Genomic DNA, 21,570 nt, shown 5'->3' on the forward strand with positions numbered 1-21,570 from the left:
TCTTCTCTGACTGAACCCAAACCCAGCAGTCCTTTGTTATATATGTGTTGGGGGTCTGATTTCAGCTGGAGTGTGCTGCCTCGTTGGTGTCCCAGGGTTTGAGAGATCTTCTGGGTACAGGTTAATTGAGGCTGCTGGTCCTCTTACAAGGTCACCCTCCTCCTCAGCTTCTTGCAGCCTTTCCCTAATTCAACCACAGGGATCAGCAGCTTCTGTCCATTGGTTGGGTGCAAATATCTGTATCTGATTCTTTCAGCTGCTTGTTGGGTCTTCCGAAGGGTAATCATGATAGGTCTCTTTAGAGAGTTCAACTTTATTTCCTAATGGGTTAAGGTTGAGCTAAAAATATTCTTATATTTAATAATATTACTTTTTAAAAAATGATACACTATTGATCAGTATTGCAGGATCATATACTTATGCTTAATATCCATATCATCTTATAAAATATACAACTCAAAAAATACTCGTCAAATTATTAAGGAAGATAAATAAGAAACACTTTTAGAAAATATTACTAGTTAGACCCTAGTTTGTAATTTGGAGAATAATAAGTTTATTGCATAAATTATAGTTTAAGATTCACTGGGTCCATCTAGCCAATGAATGCAAGAATAAAATTCTACCAAACTTTCTGAGTGTGTTTCTAGTTGAGTCTGGAGCAAACCCTAGCCTTGGGCTGTGGTTGTGTTAACTTGCTTATTCTTGCTAACCTTGCATAAATTTCCACCCTCCTTATCAGATCTCTCACTACTGAAGTCAAGATGTAGCAGCATCTACTTTAGATGTGTGTGAATGAAATGATAAACGTGGGTTTGTTGATAAAGTTGCTAATAATTAATACTGTCACAATTAAGCTCATATGATAAAATTCTCCCTAATTTTGTTTATTGAAGTTAAGAAAATACAAGCCCTAAAAATGTAAATTCTGTGTTTTTAAATAGGAACCTACATTAGTATATCTACCAGTAAAATGTGTCTTCTTAATATTATTTTATTACGCTTGTTTCCCTCCAAGTGTTATAAAGCTCACCTCAAACCCCATTTTTATAAGATTCCTTTACGCAGTGTTAGTAAGAAGTAGTAGTATAGTTAACACAGAGGTTCCCAGAAAACAAAATACTTCTCTTTTCAGACTGTTTTTGGAACACTGCAGCATATACTGAGGAGAGGAAAGCTCCCAGGTGGGGAGTGGCACTTAAAGAGAATGGCAGGTGTTAGGACTTCCCATCCACAGCATCACCCTGCCTCATGTGTTTTGAGTATGCTGTCTCCACAAGTGTTAGGACTTCCCATCCACAGCATCACCCTGCCTCATATGCTGTCAGTATGCTATCTCCACAACTACTCACAGAAATAGACCAACTCAAAAATAAATGATTTTTATCTCCTCACTACTTTCCCTGTACAAAATCACACACACAGAGTCTCTCTCTCTCTCTCTCTCTCTCTCTCTCTCTCTCTCTCTCTCTCTCTCTCTCTCTCTCTCTCTCTCTCTCTCTCTCTCTCTCTCTCTCACACACACACACACACACACACACATGCACATTCCCTACTGATAATTTCTCTGAAAAGCCCTTACCAGATGGTATACACTTGGGCCATAAGAACCTGGTAATAGTTTTTAAATGATTTGTGTACCTTCATCATGCTAACTGTCATTAAAAGAAAAGCTATAGTTTTGGTAGCATGGAGCTGAAAATGATGTTATATACAAGTGTCTGTCAATAAACAAATCCAAGAACAAGCTTTAAAACTTTCTAAACCAAAGATCTGTCACATTTTGCCTCAAACAAACTGTTCAAGGCACTCAAGGCTACTCTGACAACCAATAGCCATGGTGATAATCACACCAAGGACTTATGAGAAAGGCTCATCCGAAGCTGCTTTTCACTGACTTTGTACTAACTATACAGCAGCAACCCTGCTATATTCCACATGCAAGAACATAGATGCACAGAGCCTCAGATCTTTAGAATCCAGAGCTATCTGAAGCTCCCAGAACATCCACAGATTTGCATTCTGTTCAGAGACAAATGCATATTCAAGGAACATAAAAGAAACTCATCCCATTTTTATATGACTTTGGGAAACGTCAATCCTCTTAGCAGTCTTAATACTTAACTAACATAAGATAATTAACTCCCTAAGGACAATAAAAAAGATAGAGGACGAGTAAAGGATTATGAAATCAGAATATCAAATCATGACCAGAATTAATACATGCTTGCTAAGAAAATTTGATAACCAGAGTGCTAGAATTAGTAACACAGATCATAGAAATGGTCTCAGAACAATGGTTATCATGGGCCCTGAACAAGAGTGATGTGTAAATTAATGAGGCATCATATAACTTAAAAGACTGCATATATGTGTTTATATGTGTATATGTGTACATGTGTACTTGTGTACCTGTGTACATGTGTATATGTGTATATGTATATATGTGTATATGTGTATGTGTATATGTGTGTATATGTATATATGTGTATATGTGTATGTGTGTATATGTATATATGTATTTATGTATTATGATGTACATATGTGTATATGTGTGCATATGTATATATGTGTATATGTGTATGTGTGTATATGTATATATGTATTTATGTATGTATGATGTACATATGTGTATATGTGTGTATATGTGTTGTGTGTGTCTATGTGTGTATGTGTGAATGTGAGTGGGTATGATGAAATAGAAAGGGGGACCACCATGAGAAGGGAGAGAAAAGGTAATAAAATGCACAGATGATATAAAGCAGAAAGACTATTTGGGGAGCAGAAGGAAATAACAAATGGGGGCAAAAGGGGGAGCACAATGGGTAAGGGATGAATATGTAAAGAGTATAATGACATAAATGTTTGAGAACAGCACAATGAAGAAATAGAACCATATTACTTTACTAGCAGAGAAATAGATAAAAAAAAAAAACTACCTGTTTAAAATAGAAAACTATTTTTGAACTCAAAGACCTGAGAAGTATGGATAACCATAGTTTCCACTGTTTTTTCTTTGCTTGCTTGTTTGCTTGTTTTAACACAATTGTCTCTTGAAAATATCTTCATTAGATCCAGTTGTACGAACTTTAATTTTATGGCCTTTCTGTCTTTTTAAATAACTAAGGAATAATTTCTTCAAAATTATTTTGTGGTGCGTGAAATAACTATTAATGTTCTTTCCTGGTTGTCTATTACATTGTTCTTGTGTGTGTGTGTGTGTGTGTGTCCCTCTTCTCTCTCTCTCATTCTCTCTCAGGTTATACTTTAGTGATATAAAAATAAAAAAAATAGATAAAATTAAAGTCCTAGGTATAAGTTGACATGCCTATAGACACCTGATTTTTGACAAAGAAACAAATAAATATACTGTCCAAATAAATAAATAAATAAATAACATCTTCAAAAAATGGCACTGCCCAAACTGAATACCTGCATGTAAAAGAATTGATCCACATTTACCAAACTGCACAAAACTCAAAAACAAATGAATCAAGGTCCTCAGCCTAAAATCACATATCCTAAGTCTGATACAAGATAAACTGGGGAGTTCACTTGAAATCATTGGCAGCGTCAAAAATGACTTTCTGAACAGGGCCCAATAGGCAGAAGCTCTAAGACTGACAGAGCTTGTGGAAGTGGCCAACCAGTGACTGATATACCTTGAGGCCCAAGCCAGGAGAGGGAGCCCATGCCCAACACTGCCTGCTGGGATGACTAGGAACCAGATGAAGAATAGCCTATAGGTGACATGATTGGCAATAATAACTCAATAAAATAATTCCTGATGATATTATGCTACACTCAGATGTTACCAGAGAGTCTTCATCCAGCAACTGATGGAAACAGGTACAGAGACCCACCCCCAAACTTAAGGCTGAACTTAAGAAATCCTACAGAAGAGAGAGGGAGGGATGAACGCTATTAGGAGCCAGAGAAGTCAGGACACCAGGAAAACCTGGCTCACAGAATCAACTATGCAGTGTTCATAGGAGCTCACAGAGACTGAAGCAGCAATCATGGAGCCTGCATGGGTTTGTGCTAGGTCCTCTGAATATCTGTGCTTATTTCTCTTGGTGTTTATGTTGGGCTCCTAACAATAACTGTAGAGGTCTGTCTCTCTGCCTCTCTCACCTACTCCTGTGAACTTTTTCCTCCTGCTGAGTTGCTTAGTCCTGCTTTGATATGACTGCTTATGCCTAGTCTTATTGCATCTTGTTTGATTGCATCATGTTTGATTAGTATGCATGGGAAGCCTGCTCTTTTTTAAAAGGGAAATGGAGGATCAGTGTGTCTGGGGGAAGGGGCAATAGGAGGAGTGGAGGGAGGAGAGACTGCATACAGGATCTATTCTATCAGAAAGGAATAAAGAAAAAATCTATAGTCAGGTCATAGTTCTTATAAGATTTGTATCTACATATTATATTGCTTTAAATATTTGAAGATTTTGTTTTATCTTTTGTAATTATGCATGTGTTTATTTCTGCATGCTTATATGGGCAAGTGCTCTTAGATAAAAATACAAGGCCATTGGATCTTCTGGGGTTAAATTTACAGGCAGTTATAAACCACTTAGTGTGGGTATCAGGTATCAAGAGCAGAACTCTGGTCCTCTGGAAAAACAGCAAATGCCCTTAATTACTGAGTCATCTCTCTAGGTCTGTTATGCAAAAAATAATGCATGTTAAAATTTTAAAAAGTGTTTAGTATTAATTATGGTATAAGAAACTTAGTAAAATGAGCAGGTGTCAAAAAACTAACAGTAAATGGTAGCTCATGAAGTTAAAATGATTCTGAACTGAAAAAGACACATATCATTTGTGGAAAGAGAAATTCTACAGAATAATTGTTTTAAACCAATCATACAACTGACTTAGAGTTAATATCTAGAATATACAAAAAGTATTTAAGAAACTAAACATAAAGAAAATAAATAACTTAACTTTAACACAGTGCATTAAACAAACTAGAAAGCTCTTATAAAATGAAATACAAATGACATAGAAATGCAAAAAAAATATTTAGCATCATTAATGGTTGGGGAATATAAATGAAAACAACTTTGGAATGTGAGATTTCGTCTTTTGTCTCTTAAAAAGATGAATGTTTTAATGGAGGAATCAGGATCAAAGGTTACAATGACAAAAAGGTTTAATATTGACAACCTGTTATGTGGCAGCATATTCCTACCTCACTCTTTCTCTCTCTGTGCATGGTATCTACATTTTTATTTGTGTTATGTGCTTGTGTGTGTTTGCAAAAATGTGAAGTTGTGTATATGTTTGTATGTGTATAGTATGCAGAAATGTATTCCACTTTACTTTTTGAGTTATAGTCCCTCACTAAACCTAAAACGATTCATTTTGGCAAACTAGCGGGTGAGGGAGCTCCCAAGATCCACCTGTCTTCATCCCACCTTGTAAAACTGAAATTATAGGCCCTACCGCATACTTAGCTTATATGTGGGATCCTGAGATTCAAACTTAGTTCCTTGGACTTGCTAGCTAGCTGCTTTACCCACTGAGCCATCTAGCCAACACAAAGCTTCATTTAAACAAGGAACATTAACTTCTTCAAATATGGTGTTAATATCTTGGCGATATTTAAAATTCTATCCACAGCATAGCTGTATTACTTCTTGGTTTTTTTTTTTTACTTAGGAAAATCATGTGGACCCATTACTTACCACTTGAGGGCCACCTTTTATGGGAAGTCCATAGTTAATGATATCTATTTCTGTTACCTCCTTAGTTCAACTTGTTAAACAGAAGGAAGTGAGGACACCTCAGTCTTGTCCTACTCCTCCCTATACCTAGCATGAGCTCCCTTGCATGCTTACAGGATTAAGAATGCAACACAGTTCTTTACTGGAGCTGAAATTCTTCCCCTGTTGTTATGCATTCTTTTTGCAACCCTCAGTCAGGATTCTAATCACTAGTTACTCAATCTTTCAAATCAGAGGCCCCTGGGTAGCTCCAAACTGAAGTCAATTTATACAGGTGCAGTGATTTGCTATCAGCCAACAGCTGTCCACAGCACTTGACAATTTATACTCAAGCAGATAATTGACACCCTTAGTTGTCCTCTTATGTTCAAAGACAAAATCATCCAAAACCACTGAAAGGTACAATTTTCCTAATTAATGTTAGGTGATAGTATAGAAGTCAACTCTGAGATGAATTACTCGGAATTAAAATGTGCACACAGAAGCAGCGACAGCACTTAAGGAGAGAGGTTTGTACACTTGTGCTTTGTGATAGGCCAGTACAACAAATTTCCTTTTTATAAGATACTATTGATGCTTCTTCTCATTTGTGGCTAATTACTCTCCATCTGTTTAACACCCACGAGATTTTCATGTCTCAAAAGAAAACTTTGATTTGCATAAAAACAATTAGACTGTCTGTAGTATCACCTGTAATAAAACTAAGCTAGTGGGGGGGGGGAGGAAGAAAAACAAAAACTTGAGTAAAAAAGTGTCCCTTCATCCAATATATTTCAATAATTTCCAAAGACAAGTTACCTTAAACATTAACTGGTCACTCATGACAAGGAAAACAAAGAAAAAAGACGTGTCCTGAGACAATGTTTCATATCTCAGGCTGACCTTGAATTCTAAGGATGACCTTGACTTTGACTTGAACCTCTATTGTTTTGCCTCCATCTCCCAAAAGATGGGATTGGGAGACAAGATACTGCCATGTTTAAGCAGTTCTGGGGATAGTTCTATCCCAGCAGTTCTATTGGCTCACTGCATGCTAATCAAGAACTCTGCCTTCTGAACTACACTTTAACCTAGATGATAAAACTCTTGTGTAAGGATTCAGCTTTTCTACAGCAGTAAGTTCCACCACAGATGCAGATTCCGTTTCTAGATTGAAGTCTCGGGGAACACTGAGAAAGCTCATCATTTTTAGTAGTGAGAGCACTGAATTAAAAAGACATACAAAAAATTGCCAAATTTTTAAAAAGTGCCTAGATGTTTAGATTAAACACATGCTTATGTGTTAATAACACAGGCATTATTAGAAATTAATATTGAGAGGTGACTTTTTCTCCAGTAGAAAATTTTATTACATCTAATAAAATCTTATTCAATTAATTTAGCAAGTATTAAATTCAAAAAGAATTATTTTATAACTTACATTTTTCTTTGTTTTTATAATATATTCTTCAAGGTCTGTTATATGAAATCACAATCAAATTGCATTTCATTTGCTCTCTTTTTACCATTTTAAAATTATACCACAGAGTCAGGTTGACTATGAATGTTTTCTATAACTTGCTAACAAAAAATAAATAAAAGCATTTTAGGGTTGGGTCATACTAAGAGCTATAACTTGCTTAGTGCGTCCTTTCGTATGGGTAGAGAAGCTATGCAGCAAAAAGACAGTCACGTGCCATCTATCATCAAATGCAAGCTGTTCTACTTGAAGGAAAAGCATCTACACAGTTACCCTAATTTCTCCTCTATCCTTAGGGACGATGCTCAGTAATATATGTCTTATTTGTCACTCTAAATTATGATATTTTGTAAGATTTAGAATTAAAAAGTCAAGTTTAGAGCAGCACAGCATTTAAAGGACAGATGCTGTTAGGACTGCCATACCCTCGTACTATGTCTGTCCCCTTTATATCCAATCTGCCTTTCCTTCCTGAACAGTTTTCTTGATACCATTTACCTACCTAATTTATTCTTCAAATTTACAGACAGAAAACAACAAAAAAAGTTTTTCTAAAATCAAATTCTTGACATTTAATTTCTTTCTTCTCTCCAGTTCCAGTGTGCTTCCAGTAAAGTAGCACTCTCAGAATGGCTTGTAATCTCCCTCAGGCTGGGCCTCCCTCAGCTTCTTCACACCAGCCACCCAAACCTTCTTTAGAGCCTCACACTTACCAAGCTTCACTTCTCTGGTTTCTCTCCTCCACAAAACAGTTGCTCAGACATTCCACGTCCCTAGAATGCATTTGCCTCTTTCTTTACTAGTTAAATCCTACTCAACCTTCAATTTTAAATTCCAAATGAAGGAAAATCTTCATCTGTGAATCTCTTGTGGCCCTATCTATCTCTTTGGTGATCATTTACTCTCTTTTATGTATACCTATACATCTACTCTTTCATGTATATCTATACATATTCAATCGCAGGTATGTGTATTCATGTGTACAGCCACAGTATCATAAAATACATCTGTATATACATGTTACATATATAGAATACATCTCTATATCTATCATCTATCAATCAACATATCTAATTATCATCTATCTTCTACGAATCTATTTATTCATTAGCCTATTTCTGGAATATAACAAGCTCCTATAGATATGTTATATCAGCTATCTATAAGAATTACAACTAATCCCATGAAGAGGATTGAAAGTTATTTTAAAACAAAAAGCAAAATACCAAAAACAAACAAAACCAACAACAGCAACAAAAAACTTTCAAGAACACAGAATAGCACCCTGGTTATCAAATCTTACAAAATAAAACTCCAAAGTAAAAAGCCATCTTCCATGAGATTTACTTGCATGGTAGTTTTGCAGTGCTTTTTCCTTATTGTAAACAGAACTAACTTCAGTGCTTGGGAGAAAGGTACTGGACAATTTTAATATCATTAGACAAGTGTGCTTTGTGATCCTTAACTACGCCTGTCCTCTGATATTTTGTTCAATTAAAATACTCTTTTCCTGGCTTAAGTTATAAACTATCATTAATTTTATAGTTCATGTTGCTAGTGTATTTTAACTGAAGACTAATATCACAGTTTCTTAGAATTTGATTTTTAGTAACACAGTCAAATCCCATTAATGTAAACAAACTGAAGTAATAGCTTCTCTATCCCTTAGGACACACTCATGCACAGAGGGACATACAAAACAGTGCTTGCTGTGCTATTAAGATATAAAAATATATTTTCCCTTTGATTTCCTTGAAACTCATTAAAACTAATTAAACAAATTCCACAAATAAACTCCACATTGACAATGAAGTGATTTATAACAATAAACAGAAATAAGTTTCTCCCAAACATTGTAGTTAATTGGGCTCCTAGAACTCTCTTCATTTCTCCAGAATTTACATGTTATAGAGCCTGACACAGACTGAAGGTTGAATAATTTCCTGAAGACATAGGAAAACAAACAATAAATTTGTCTGGTAAATTCACAGTGATTTTAATCTATATTTTAATCTATGTTTATAAGTATAAATTTGTAAAAATTTAATGTTCCCCAAAAGCCCATTATTGATAGTGTGGTCCCCAGCATAGGATGTCACTGAAAGATGGTAGAATCTATAAGATGTGGAACCCTGCAGAGGAAGTTAGTCTACTGGAGTCATGCCCTCAAAAGTAGTAGTCACACAGAAGACCCTGCACTCTTGCTTCCTAGAGGTGTCCTCAATGTGGCCAGCGTCTGTTTGCAGATCCAGTACCCAACTATTGCCTCTGGGCTGCACTCCATCATCAATGGGTACGAGCAGATCCCGGCTTTGTCTGTGGAGACTGAGTACACTTTCCCACTTGCTGAAAAGGTCAAGGCCTTCCTGGCTAATCCATCCACACTTGTGGCTGTTGCCCCTGTGGGCAAGCCAAGGCTGAAGCAAAGAAAGAGTTGGGGGAATCAGATGAGGCTATTGGATTCAATCTCTTAGAATACTCCCCTCAAAGCTACCAAGTCAGCCTGCTTAATTTGAGAAAGATGGAAATAAAGACTTACTTCTCTTTTTTTAAAAAAAGGGAGGGGGAGGGGGAGGGGCGGGGGGAGGCGGGGAGGGGGAGGGGAGGGGAGGGGAGGGGGAGGGGAGGGGAGGGGAGGGGAGGGGAGGGAAGGGAAGGGAAGGGAAGGGAAGGGAAGGGAAGGGAAGGGAAGGGAAGGGAAGGGAAGGGAAGGGAAGGGAAGGGAAGGGAAGAGAGAAGGGAAGGGAAGAGAGAAGAGAAGAGAAGAGAAGAGAAGAGAAGAGAAGAGAAGAGAAGAGAAGAGAAGAGAAGAGAAGAGAAGAGAAGAGAAAAGTAATAGTTAGATGCCAGCCCCTCCTATCTCTCTTGTGGATTTTGCCTTAAAGCAAATACCCACCTCAATGAGTACAGTGATACCTATGTGTAACAGCACAGTAACAGTATATGTGAATTTATTTTTCTTTTAAAGTGTGGGTTCATGTAATCCTCCTGCTTCAGTTTCCCAAGTATTTGAGACTAATAATTTGCATCACAATACCAGACTCAAGTTAATTTCTTTTGCAAAGCAACTTCACTATTTTCACTTTCTACATATCTATAAGATTTAATGTGCATGTTTTATTAAAAGCCTGCACAATTGTAAATTATCTGGTGTATATGTAAGATAAACAGTTTAAAATGTGATAGTTCTTTTTAATTATTGGACCTGAAGAAGCTGGAGTCACTTTTATTATTAGTTTATTCTTCTCTTATATATTACAGTGTGCCTTCCCTCCTCCATTCACAGTCCTCCTCCTCAATCCATTCCTCCTTTCTCTTCAGAAAATATCAGGCACTCCTGAATATCAACCTAACATAGCCTATCAAGTCACAATAAGACTAGGTATCTCCTCTCATGTTATGACTGAATGAGTCAAGCCAGTAGGAGAAGAGGGGTCCCCAAAGAGACAAAACAGTCAGGATAGCCCCTGCTCCCACTATTAAGAGACCAAGTAAAACCAAGCAACATAAGCATAAGAAATGAGCAGAGGTATAGCTGTTTGTATTCTCACGCTAATTAGGTTCCCTCAAACCCTGTTTGCAGTGTTCCACACTAAGACTGTGGAACCCTGCCCCCAGTGGTTCTGACTCATAAATAAAGATGCAGACAACCAATGGCTGGGCAGGGTAGACAGAGGAGGGACTTTTAGGATTCTCTGGCAAGAGAAGGAGAAAGGGAGAGTTCCACTATGCTGGGAGAAGTAGAACCAAGATGTCTGCCTGAGAGGTGCAGCAGAGAGAGCTTAGCCTATTGGTAGGAGCTAGAGGAACACAGCCTGAGAGGACTGTGCTGTCTGGGTCTGGGACATCAAAGATAGAATTCAAGATTAGTAAGTAGTATCTCAAAAATATTGGGGGAGGGGGAGGGGGAGCCACAATGGCCCAGCCATTGAGCTGTTTTAGGAAATAAAATTATAAAGGTTGTGTGTATGTGTCTTTCATTAGGGCACCCAGAACATTGGGGCAAGGAGCAATGTGCTCATTTATAAATGGATATTAGCCTTAAAGTACAGGATAACTCCATACAATCTACAAGCCCAAAGAAGCCAAATACCAAGGAGGATCCAAGGGAGGATTGTTGAATCTTACTCAGAAGGGGAAATAAAATAGATATTGGAGGTTCATGGAGGGAAGGAACTGGGTGGAAGACAGGAAGGGGAGCAAAAAGGGAGCAAGGTAGGGGCTATTAAATGTAGGGAGAGAAGGGAGAAAGAACTGAAATCAGTGGTGGGCGCTGGGGTGGGGGGCAGGTGGCATCTCTAGGATGTGCCAGAGACCTTGGATGGGGGACACCCCAATATATCTATGCAGGCAAATCTCACTGAAACTCCCAGCTGTTGGGGATATGGATCTTGAAGTAGCCACCTCCTGTATCCAGGCAAGACTCCCTCCCAGTAGAGGTACAAGGACAGAAACCCACTCACAAAATCTTTTATCCAAAGTGTGTCCTGCCTACAAGATATACAGGTATAAAGAGAGCAGAGATGGAGGGGATGGACAACCAATGACTGGCCTAAATTGAGACCCAACCTGTGGCAAGAACCAATCCCTGATATAAATATTACTCTGTTATGATTGCAGGCAGGAACCTAGTATAACTGCCCTCTGAGAGGCCTACCTTGCAGCCAATGGAAACAGATGCACAGATCAACAGCCAAACACTAGAGCTTGGGGCACCTTGTGGAAGGGTTGAGTGACAAATTGAGGGACCTGAAGAGGATAAGGACCCCAAAAAGTCAACTAACCTGGGCCAAGGACTCTACCAGAGACTGAACCACCAACCAAAAGAGAACATGGGTTGGATCTACCCCCTTCCCCTACACATATGTAGTAGAAGTACAACTTAGTCTTCATGAGGGTCCTGCAACTGGAGCAGGGACTATCCCTGAATCTGCTGCCTAACTGTGGATCATGTTCCCCTATGTGGGTTTCCTTGTCTGGCCTCAGTGGTAAAGAATGTGCCTCAACCTTCAGTTACTGGATGAGCCAGGGGAGGGTAATTCCAAGGGAAGGGCTCCCCCTTCTCAGATGTAATGGGGGTGAGGATCTATATGACAGGGTACAGGGAGGAGAGGAGGTTGATATTGGCATGTAAAGCAAATAGATGAATGAATGAATTAATTAATATAAATTTTCTTTATGTTTTCTAGCATTTTTATTATCAAATTTTCACCAGTACATTTTTCTGCTTGTGGAGCCACAAATATTCTAGGCCCTGGCATAGTGCTGAGTGACAGGTCATTGTCTAGACACAAAGCTAACTGCTTCCAGGAAATATAAATATAGCAGAGAAGAGTGTTAATAGTAACCTTGATTTAAATAAAATACAATAAGAATTTTAATATATAAGGTTCAGAAAACAAACAACCCAGTTTAACAAGTGTGGCAGGCATGGCGGTACAATATGCTGCTTAGCACAAGCTGGTAACAAGGCCTCCCTCATTGGCTGAAGAAACTACCTATACACCTCACTGAACATGAAGAGGCTGAGCTGGTTCCTACATAAAGCCTTCACCCCTGTGTTCTACTATTTTTAGTATAAGAAGGTAATCTGCAGGCTCAAGAAAGAGAAACATAAACACCAACCCAGCCATAAACCCTCTGATCTACACTGCTGTCCTGTCTGAAAAATTAGCCTAGGGAAATGGCCACACAAAGTTTATGGGAGTGATCAACCAATATCTAATTTGACTTAAAGCCTATTCATGAAATTGAACCCATACCTGAAACTCCTTTGATGACCAAGAAACACAGATTGGATTGCCCAGAAACCAAAAGTAAAAAATCAAATAGTATTTTTTTTACTGTGTTATAAAATGACTCCTAATGATATTTTGCTATACTCATAGATAAATGAATGCCCTGCTCAGCCATTACCAGAGAAGCTTCCTCCTGCAGCACATGGGAACAAATGAAGACTCCCACAGCCAGACATCATGAAGAGTTCTAAATTGGATGTCTGCTGAGTCCTTCCCCTTAGAGCTTAGGGAACCACATGGAAGAAAAGGCAGAAATAGTGTAAGAGCTGGAGGGTAGAAAGAAAGAAAGGACAACAAGGTCTGTAATTGACATTGAGAGGGAGGGGCATGTATTTACTGGTACAATGAGTGTTAAAAACAGTGTAGTCCACTAAGGAAATCAGTGTGCAGGTCCCTCATAAAGAGAGTTACCAAATCACTAATCCTGGCTCAAAATACTGTACATCCTACTTGTTTATCAGTGGGTTTTACTGAAACATTCACAGTATCTAGGAAGTGGAAGCAGTCTAGATATCCATCACCTGCTGAAGGGAAAATGAACATGTGGTACTTATACCAAGTGGAATTTCATTTACTGTAAAGAAATATGAAATTTATAGGTAAGTTCATGGAACAGATAATAATCATTTGAATGAGGTTACACAGACCCAGAAAAGCACATTCCTCATTTCCTCACTCCTATGTGAATTATAAGATTTCTGTGTTTAAATTGAAGGGCCCAAGGAGGCAGAAACCAGTAAGGGCCAGAGAGGGAATTTAAAAGGAAGATGATCCAATACAATTAGTACGAAAGGAAAAGGCAATAATGTAGTTGTAAAGGGAAAGTGGGATGGGAGATTGAAGGGCATGGTGGAAGTGAGGACAGTGGATGGGATAACTAGCACTAAAGCCTTTTGGAGAAGCTTCATGGAAATCCTCGATCTTAGAGACTTTCTTAAATATGTATGTATGTGCATAGGTGTGTGTGTGTGTACATATATATATACATTTGTGTGTGTGTGTGTGTGTGTGTGTGTGTGTGTGTGTGTGTGTGTGTGTGTGAAGTTTAAAATAGGATATCAAACAAAAATTCCAGAGCTCGGTATAAGCTATCCATTTTGTAATCATTTGTCAATGGGACCCCACAGATATTAAACATTAAAAGCAATTGAAAGATATTAAACATTAAAAGCAATTGACAATGGTTTTGCTTACCTCTCTGAATCTTGATGGCAAGACTTTGTTTTTGAAGAGACCACATAATTAAGTCATACAACATGAAGATACCAGTTCATATGAACCCCGAACCTTCATCCCTACTGACAATCTTCCCCAATTAGATTAGATTAGATTAGATTAGATTAGATTAGATTAGATTAGATTAGATTAGAAAGTGTTTTATACATTTTCAGGGAATAAAGGTATCAAGAGTCTTATTAAGAGTGTCATCTTAATGAGCTACAATAATAACTGACCAGGAAAGTTGTGTCCCCCGGTGCATCAGTGGCACCACTGTTATGAGTAACCATTTACTTTCTGATATGATTCTAGGCTTACTCCACAAAATGGATCTCATGTCTGAAACTGTGAACTAAACCAAAAGTCCTGTATTGACTAGGTGATCAGACCTAGGCAATGACCTAATCCTATCATTCAGATTAATGTACCTAGTATTAAATTTCCTCAAGTAGTCATCTTCATACCCATAGATAAATGCATCTCTCAACTGTCAGTGAATCTTCTTTTCTAATGTCCATGGAAATTAATATAAATTCTCACAACTAATCATGAGAATCTATAATAAGAGATTGTTGAGTGTTCATCCATATATGTGACAACCCCTCCTAAAAGGCTCAAAGATTATCATAGTAGTAGTGTGGACTGCAGTGACAGAGAGATCATAAAATCCCAAGGTCATAGGTGCCTATGTGCTTCAAAACCTTATTTTTTTAGACATAAATGGATTACTGAACATCTAAACTCACAAAGATTATGACCACAAGCATACGACTCTCACTAGATAAATCCAGCAAAAATTCCACCATGAATGAAGGAGGAGCTCTTACTTAGGGAGCAAGGCTCTTCTTCTTCTTCTTCTTCTTCTTCTTCTTCTTCTTCTTCTTCTTCTTCTTCTTCTTCTTCTTCTTCTTCTTCCTTCTTTCTTCTTCTTCTTCTTCTTCTTCTTTCTTCTTTCTTCTTCTTCTTCTTCTTCTTCTTCTTCTTCTTCTTCTTCTTCTTCTTCTTCTTCTTCTTCTTCTTCTTCTTCTTCTCCTTCTCCTTCTCCTTCTCCTCCTCCTCCTCCTCCTCCTCCTCCTCCTCCTCCTTCTCTGTCTTCTTCGTCTTCTTCATCTTTTAATTTTTCCCATGGAGAGACTATTGCTTTAGTAAATGACATGGCCCTAGACCCATGGACATACTGATGGATTTAAGTGGACTGGGTTGATTTTAAGAGGAAGCATGTGATGAGGAGAAAGGAAATAAGGGCTCAATTTGATCAAAACATGTTACATACAAGTGCAGTTTTCAAATCAAGATAGTCAACTATTAGACTTGGTCTTTTTACTGACTAATAGAAAAACATTGCAAATAAGAACATGCCAAAGTCTCAAGCTTGTTGGTTCATAATAGAACATGCTTTCTAGAAACAAATTGTAAATCACTTTGTACTTTACAATTTGTTCCTGAAACACTCATTGGCTTTAAGTTAAAATTTCATTCTTCCTCCCATACTACCACAAAGTTACATATCCTTGGTTACATACTCAATTGATTATATGTTACACTAAAATGCAGAATCTAACATGAATAAGAAGAATTTTCCCAATGGCAAACATATATCAGAACACCTCCACACTAACTGACAGAAAGTGAATCTTGCCAAAGAAATTGGTGATTAATAATTCAATATAAAATTTTCCCTTAAAAAGGACATAATTAACCACTACTCTCTGTGAAATTCAACGCTGAGTTGAACATTTGATCACTCAGAAGGGAGCTGGAATTCTTAAGACTGTCTGCTAGCTATCATAGGTTCTTGATAATTGTGAATAAGATACTAAGACAAAAACTTGGGTAGAGTAGGTTGTCTAAAAATATATAGAATAGGTGATGATTAATCCAGGTATAACTTCTGGTCAGCTCTGGAATCATAGAAGCAAGCATCTGATACTCTACCATGCACTGCATTACTAAGCAGTGCTATTCAGTAGGACATGACTATAACACCCTTTCAATTTAAGAAATTTTCTAATTATGATTAGGGGAGTATGTTTCTAGTAGTTTGTTGATAAAACAAGACAAAAGAGATTGTGAAGATAAAGTGCAGTGACATTCATACCACAAATGGATGTTGTTAAATCCACTGAACTGCATATTTAAAATGGGCAGGATGATAAATTTCATCTTAATGATATTTACCATAATTTGAAAAATGAATAATAAAGGTCATCATGGTAGTGGTGCACACTTATAATCCCAGAACTTGGGAGACTGAATTGGAAAGGTCACAATTTCAACCTAGCCTACATTGCACAGTAAGATCCTGTTATCAAATTAAAAAAAAAAAAACATAACAAAATATTGGTATTGGGCTGAGAAGATAACTCATTCATAAAGTACTCTTCACTGTTTATTGTACAAGTATGAGGACCTGAGTTCTATTGAAAGCACTCAGGTAAAGGCCAGGTATGAAGGCATGGGCATATATGACTTGGGAGGGCAAAGACAGGAGGATCCTCAGAACCAGGCAAATTGTGAAGGACACTGTATTTATAAGTGAGGTGGAAAGCAATTGAATGTACCTAATATAGACTTCAATAAGGTTTCTATTTAATAGAAACACAAGAAAATACACATGTACACACATGTGCATAATATATTGGTATTAAACAATTAAAGTTAAGCATTGAAAACAAATTATTTTGTTGTCATAGATTATTATTCAAGAACCATACTTAGAGATCCAGAATAAGTATTAAGAATAGGCAAATACCTAGAACTGATCTGGGAGCCTTTATATTGAGGATTATCCCATAGTCCTCAAAAGCCCAATATAAGCATCCGTTTAGGAAGATTAATCAATACTACTATTCATCTGCAATACCTTCAAACAATAAAAGATCAAACTATCTCAAAATGTACAGTGGTAGTGTTTATATTCTGGGGTAAACAACACCAATTTAATTGGACCTGAGACCCTCTAAATAGGATGAACAGCATGTCTGGTTCTACAACCTGCCCATTACTCATGGTGTGAAAAAGCAATAGATCTTAGAAGATTAACTACTGCTAAACCTTCCTAAACCAGCATAATTTCTAACTACCTTCTAAATACTTATCCTTACAACCAAAGATTCTTTTTGTTGCAGAAGACAGAGACTATTCACAGAAACCCACAGCTGACTAAATTGAATACCTAGACTCAGTTGATAGGTCTACAGTAACACCTCTATACCTAAAGTTCATGAAAGATAACAGAAGAAGGTTAGACATCTTGACATCTGCTGAGAGATAATGTTTTCTTTATAGGACAGGGAAGCTGGACCCAGGAAATCTCAACAATACATTTTCCAATAGACATGACAGCATGGATGGGTAATTCTCACAGGGCTTCACCTTTAGAAGAGTTATATGAATCTGATCATTGTTAGAAGAGAATCAGTCTTCTCCAAGGATAAGCCTCTTGATTGATTACCCAATACCAAGCATTCAGCTCTAAACACATATAAGTAGCATTAAATAGTTTCAGCAAATTGTGTTTATGAACTTATAGACATGTATATGTTAGTAACTATAATTAAAAATAAGATGTTATGACTTTGAAAAGGAATAGAACAGGCACAGGAGGAAATGACAGGGAGAGAGTCAAGTGGAAATGCTATTACCATATTAGAAGATCTGAACTTTATGTTTTTAATTGTCTGAATATTCCTGTACACTGTAGCTCTTTATCAGAACTACTGATTTCATTGTATTTTAGTCTTTATACATTAATGTTATCTATGAAGAGTGAAGGTTGTTAGAAGGATATTTAAAGTAGCAATAATTAGATTATTAAAGTATGTTTAATATAGCAGTAATTTTGAAATTTCTAGGATTTCTCAGAACTTTGAAATTTCTGAGAAAATCTGAAAGAATATCATGCCAGAAATTTTAAAACACGAGATACATGTTTACCTCATTGTATGTTACAATTCTAAAATGTCCCACTGCCGAATAAAAATATTTCTTTCATTTTAAGAAGGAAAGAGAAAAAAGGATAGGTAAATATACCAGATCAATCACCATAATAAGGTGGTTTGTTTTGTTTTGTTTTGTTTCTGGTTTTGTTTAGTTTTGTTTTGTTTTTCCTGTTTGGATTTGCTTTGGTTGAGACTCTCAAGCTGCTGTTTAACACTAAACACAACAGCACACATAATTCACTATCTAAGTGACATTTTTTTTTATTTTAAACATTTTTATTAGATTTTTTTCTTCACTTACATTTCAAATGCTATCCCTAAAGTCCCTGGCTCTTCTCCCCAATCCACCCACTTTTGCTTCCTGGCCCTGGCATTCCCCTGTACTGGGGCATATTTTTAATTGAACTTAGCTTTTAAATGAACAAAATATTGCAGTTATACCCAAATAACTTCATTAAAATAATTTCATTCCAAATCTAAGAAGTCTAAAATGCTGTATACAGCAGAGACATCTTCCCTAATAGTCACTGACACAAGAGATTTCATTAGGCATGCATACTTCAAAACAACATTAAGTGCTTGGAGCTATAAGGATTGTTGAAGAGTAACATATTTTACCAATTAAACTTTGTGATTTGTTTTCATATTCTCTGAGACTCAGTTCATAGGAGGAACTATTGACACAAATCTTTGTTGCAAACTCTGGGGAGATTAAAAAATAAAATGTTTTCCTTGCTGAGTTGCAAGCATACCCAAATGATTTACAAAACTTGCCACTTACTTAAAACGTAAACAATTCAGTCCCTTGTATGCTGTACAAAATGTTGTTAACTTGTTCTAAAAAAGTATTTCAGGCCAATAGCTTAATTTCTGTGCAACTCTTATTTTATGAAACATCCCTTAGCTATTATTATTATTATTATTATCATTATTATTATTATTATTATTATTATATATTTTTTTGAGACAGGGTTTCTCTGTATAGCCCTGGCTGTCCTGGAACTCACTTTGTAGACCAGGCTGGCCTCAAACTCAGAAATCTACCTGCCTCTGCCTCCCAAGTGCTAGGATTAAAGGCATGCACCACCACGCCAAGCAGCTATTATTTTTAATTATCTTTAAAATACACTATTATTGTGTAGCCTCAAACTTAACAAGGTGATTGAGGCATTGAGTCTGTTCAAAATCTTCTCAAAGAAAAGCTATCTCTATCTATTCTATTAGTATTTGTCATTCACCTTAAAAATTTCTGGTATTTTCAAACAACTTGTGTGATTTTTGGCACTCCTTATGTAGTATTAAAGTATGATTTGCTGGTCACAGATATCTCCTTCCTTCTACTATCAAACTTCACTGAAGCATCAATGTGTTCTTTTACCCTATGAATAGGTGTAATCTTCAGAGTCCCTGTTTGGAAGGGAGCCTTTCAAGATAAAACATTTTATTGTGTTCTTCCTTTAAAAACACTAATTTAAAACTTTAACAGATATATACATTATGATTAATCATATACAACCCCTACTAACCTCCTATACCTTGCCCAGGACCTCTCTGCAACATATCTCCTGTTTTCCTTCAGGTCTTCTTTTTAAAGACAACTTATTGAATCCATATACTGCTGTGCATATGTGCAAGGCTGTGGGTTTAGGCATTGGTGCATGAGGAGTCTACCATTGCCACACCTAAAGATAAGTGAGTCTCCCATCCAAGCTGCACCAACTGCCAATGCTCCCTCAGCTAGGGATGCAGCCCTAAAATTCTCTCCCTCATCCAAGCTGAATTTTTACCTGGCTTGATCTTTATCAGGTTTTGTGTAAGTAAAAACAGTTGCTGTGAGTTCCTGGTAACAGCCTTGTCCTGTGCATAGGCCAGCACTTTGCAGTACTGATCCCCATCTTCTAGCTCTGACATTCTGATCCCTCTTTGGTAAAATAAATGAGACTGGGGAAGGAGTAAATGAATACATCCTATCTGTGGCTGATCACTCAGCTCAGAATTCACAGCATTTTAAACAGAAAGCTCTGGGTCCTCCTCTGGACACAGTAATAAAATGCTCTGGCCTTATTAAAAGGAAATACTACATGAAACCAGAAGGCAAAGTTCTCAGGAAAAAGAAAACTAATATTTTCTCAAATCTGACTTTTAAATGTCCTTAGTTTGGGAATCCATATAAATCACAACCCAAGGACAATGCTTAGCTATTTAAGAACTCTTAGACTTAACTAAATTAAATCTCAGAAACATTTAGAAATATCTCCCACAATTAAGTGTTGATTTCATTTCTTTAAAACTCTGGGGTTTTCTTTTTATTTATGCATCTTTGTGCCTGTAGGAAAACATGCTACATATGAATAAGTGCTGAAGGGAGTTAGAAAAGTGTTCACTAGAGCTGGAGTTACATACAGTGGTGAACTTCCTGTCATGGGTGCCACAAACTGAACCTGGGTCCTCTAGAAAAGCGGTAAGTACTCTTAACCATTAAAATATTTCTCAAGAATACTGATGATTCCATTATATCATAAGGTATTATGTATCTATTTCCTCAAAATTAAAACATTTTTCTCTTGGAGAGAGGAAGGAGGTTTATAAGACTCAGAAATCTGAAAAAAAAATTGCAAGACACCGGAGGCTCAGAAAGTAAAAAGACTCATGGGGCTCCTCCCTGAAATATATAAGCAGTGTAGAAGAGGCTTCAGTGGACTTGCCTTCAAGCTGGGCAGGGAGCTTCAGGGATACAATATGCTAGGATTGGCTTTGGAAGGCACAGCCATCTTTCAGCACCCCATGCTCCTGTAAGTAGCCTCTTTCTCATCCTACCATAAATAAATGCAATAAATTCATTGGCTCTTCAAGCTATGTTTAGGTGGAATCAGTACTTTGATCTTATTATTGTCAACCTATGAGGTTAATAGATATTGGTTCATGTACTTCAAGAAAAAGGCATTCAAACCAAGAGGCATTCTCAACAATGCTACCTGTAGATAAGACAAACTCAATTGTAGAGAACATTATAGCCAAAGTCAATCTGCTCACAGATATCTACAGATGTCATATAAGTCAATTTACCATGTATATGTACATATATGTATATATGTATACTTTGAGTGTATATGTCATATTTATTAAAAGCTAGAGATTGTAGCATGTTACATTCAGATCACAGTATTGTCAGGACTCTTTGAGATTTATAAGTGAGGGAGCACATGCATATAAAATTCATACATGAAGACATTATTTCAGATGACAGAGCATGTAAGCACAACTCCCATTCTTTACTCCTTTCATTGAAGAGGATTATTTCTTTTATCCTTTAGTATCTGTGGCTGAAGATCGTACATGTTATCCAAACAGGATATGAAAACTTTTTTCTCAAAGGAATAATTTTTAGGGACAAAATTGGAAGACTGCTAAACTGGTGCCTCTTGAGAT

The sequence above is a fragment of the Mus caroli genome, unplaced genomic scaffold (assembly GCF_978045245.1).
Source record: "Mus caroli unplaced genomic scaffold, Mus_caroli_1 scaffold_10, whole genome shotgun sequence".
Lineage (NCBI taxonomy): Eukaryota > Metazoa > Chordata > Mammalia > Rodentia > Muridae > Mus > Mus caroli.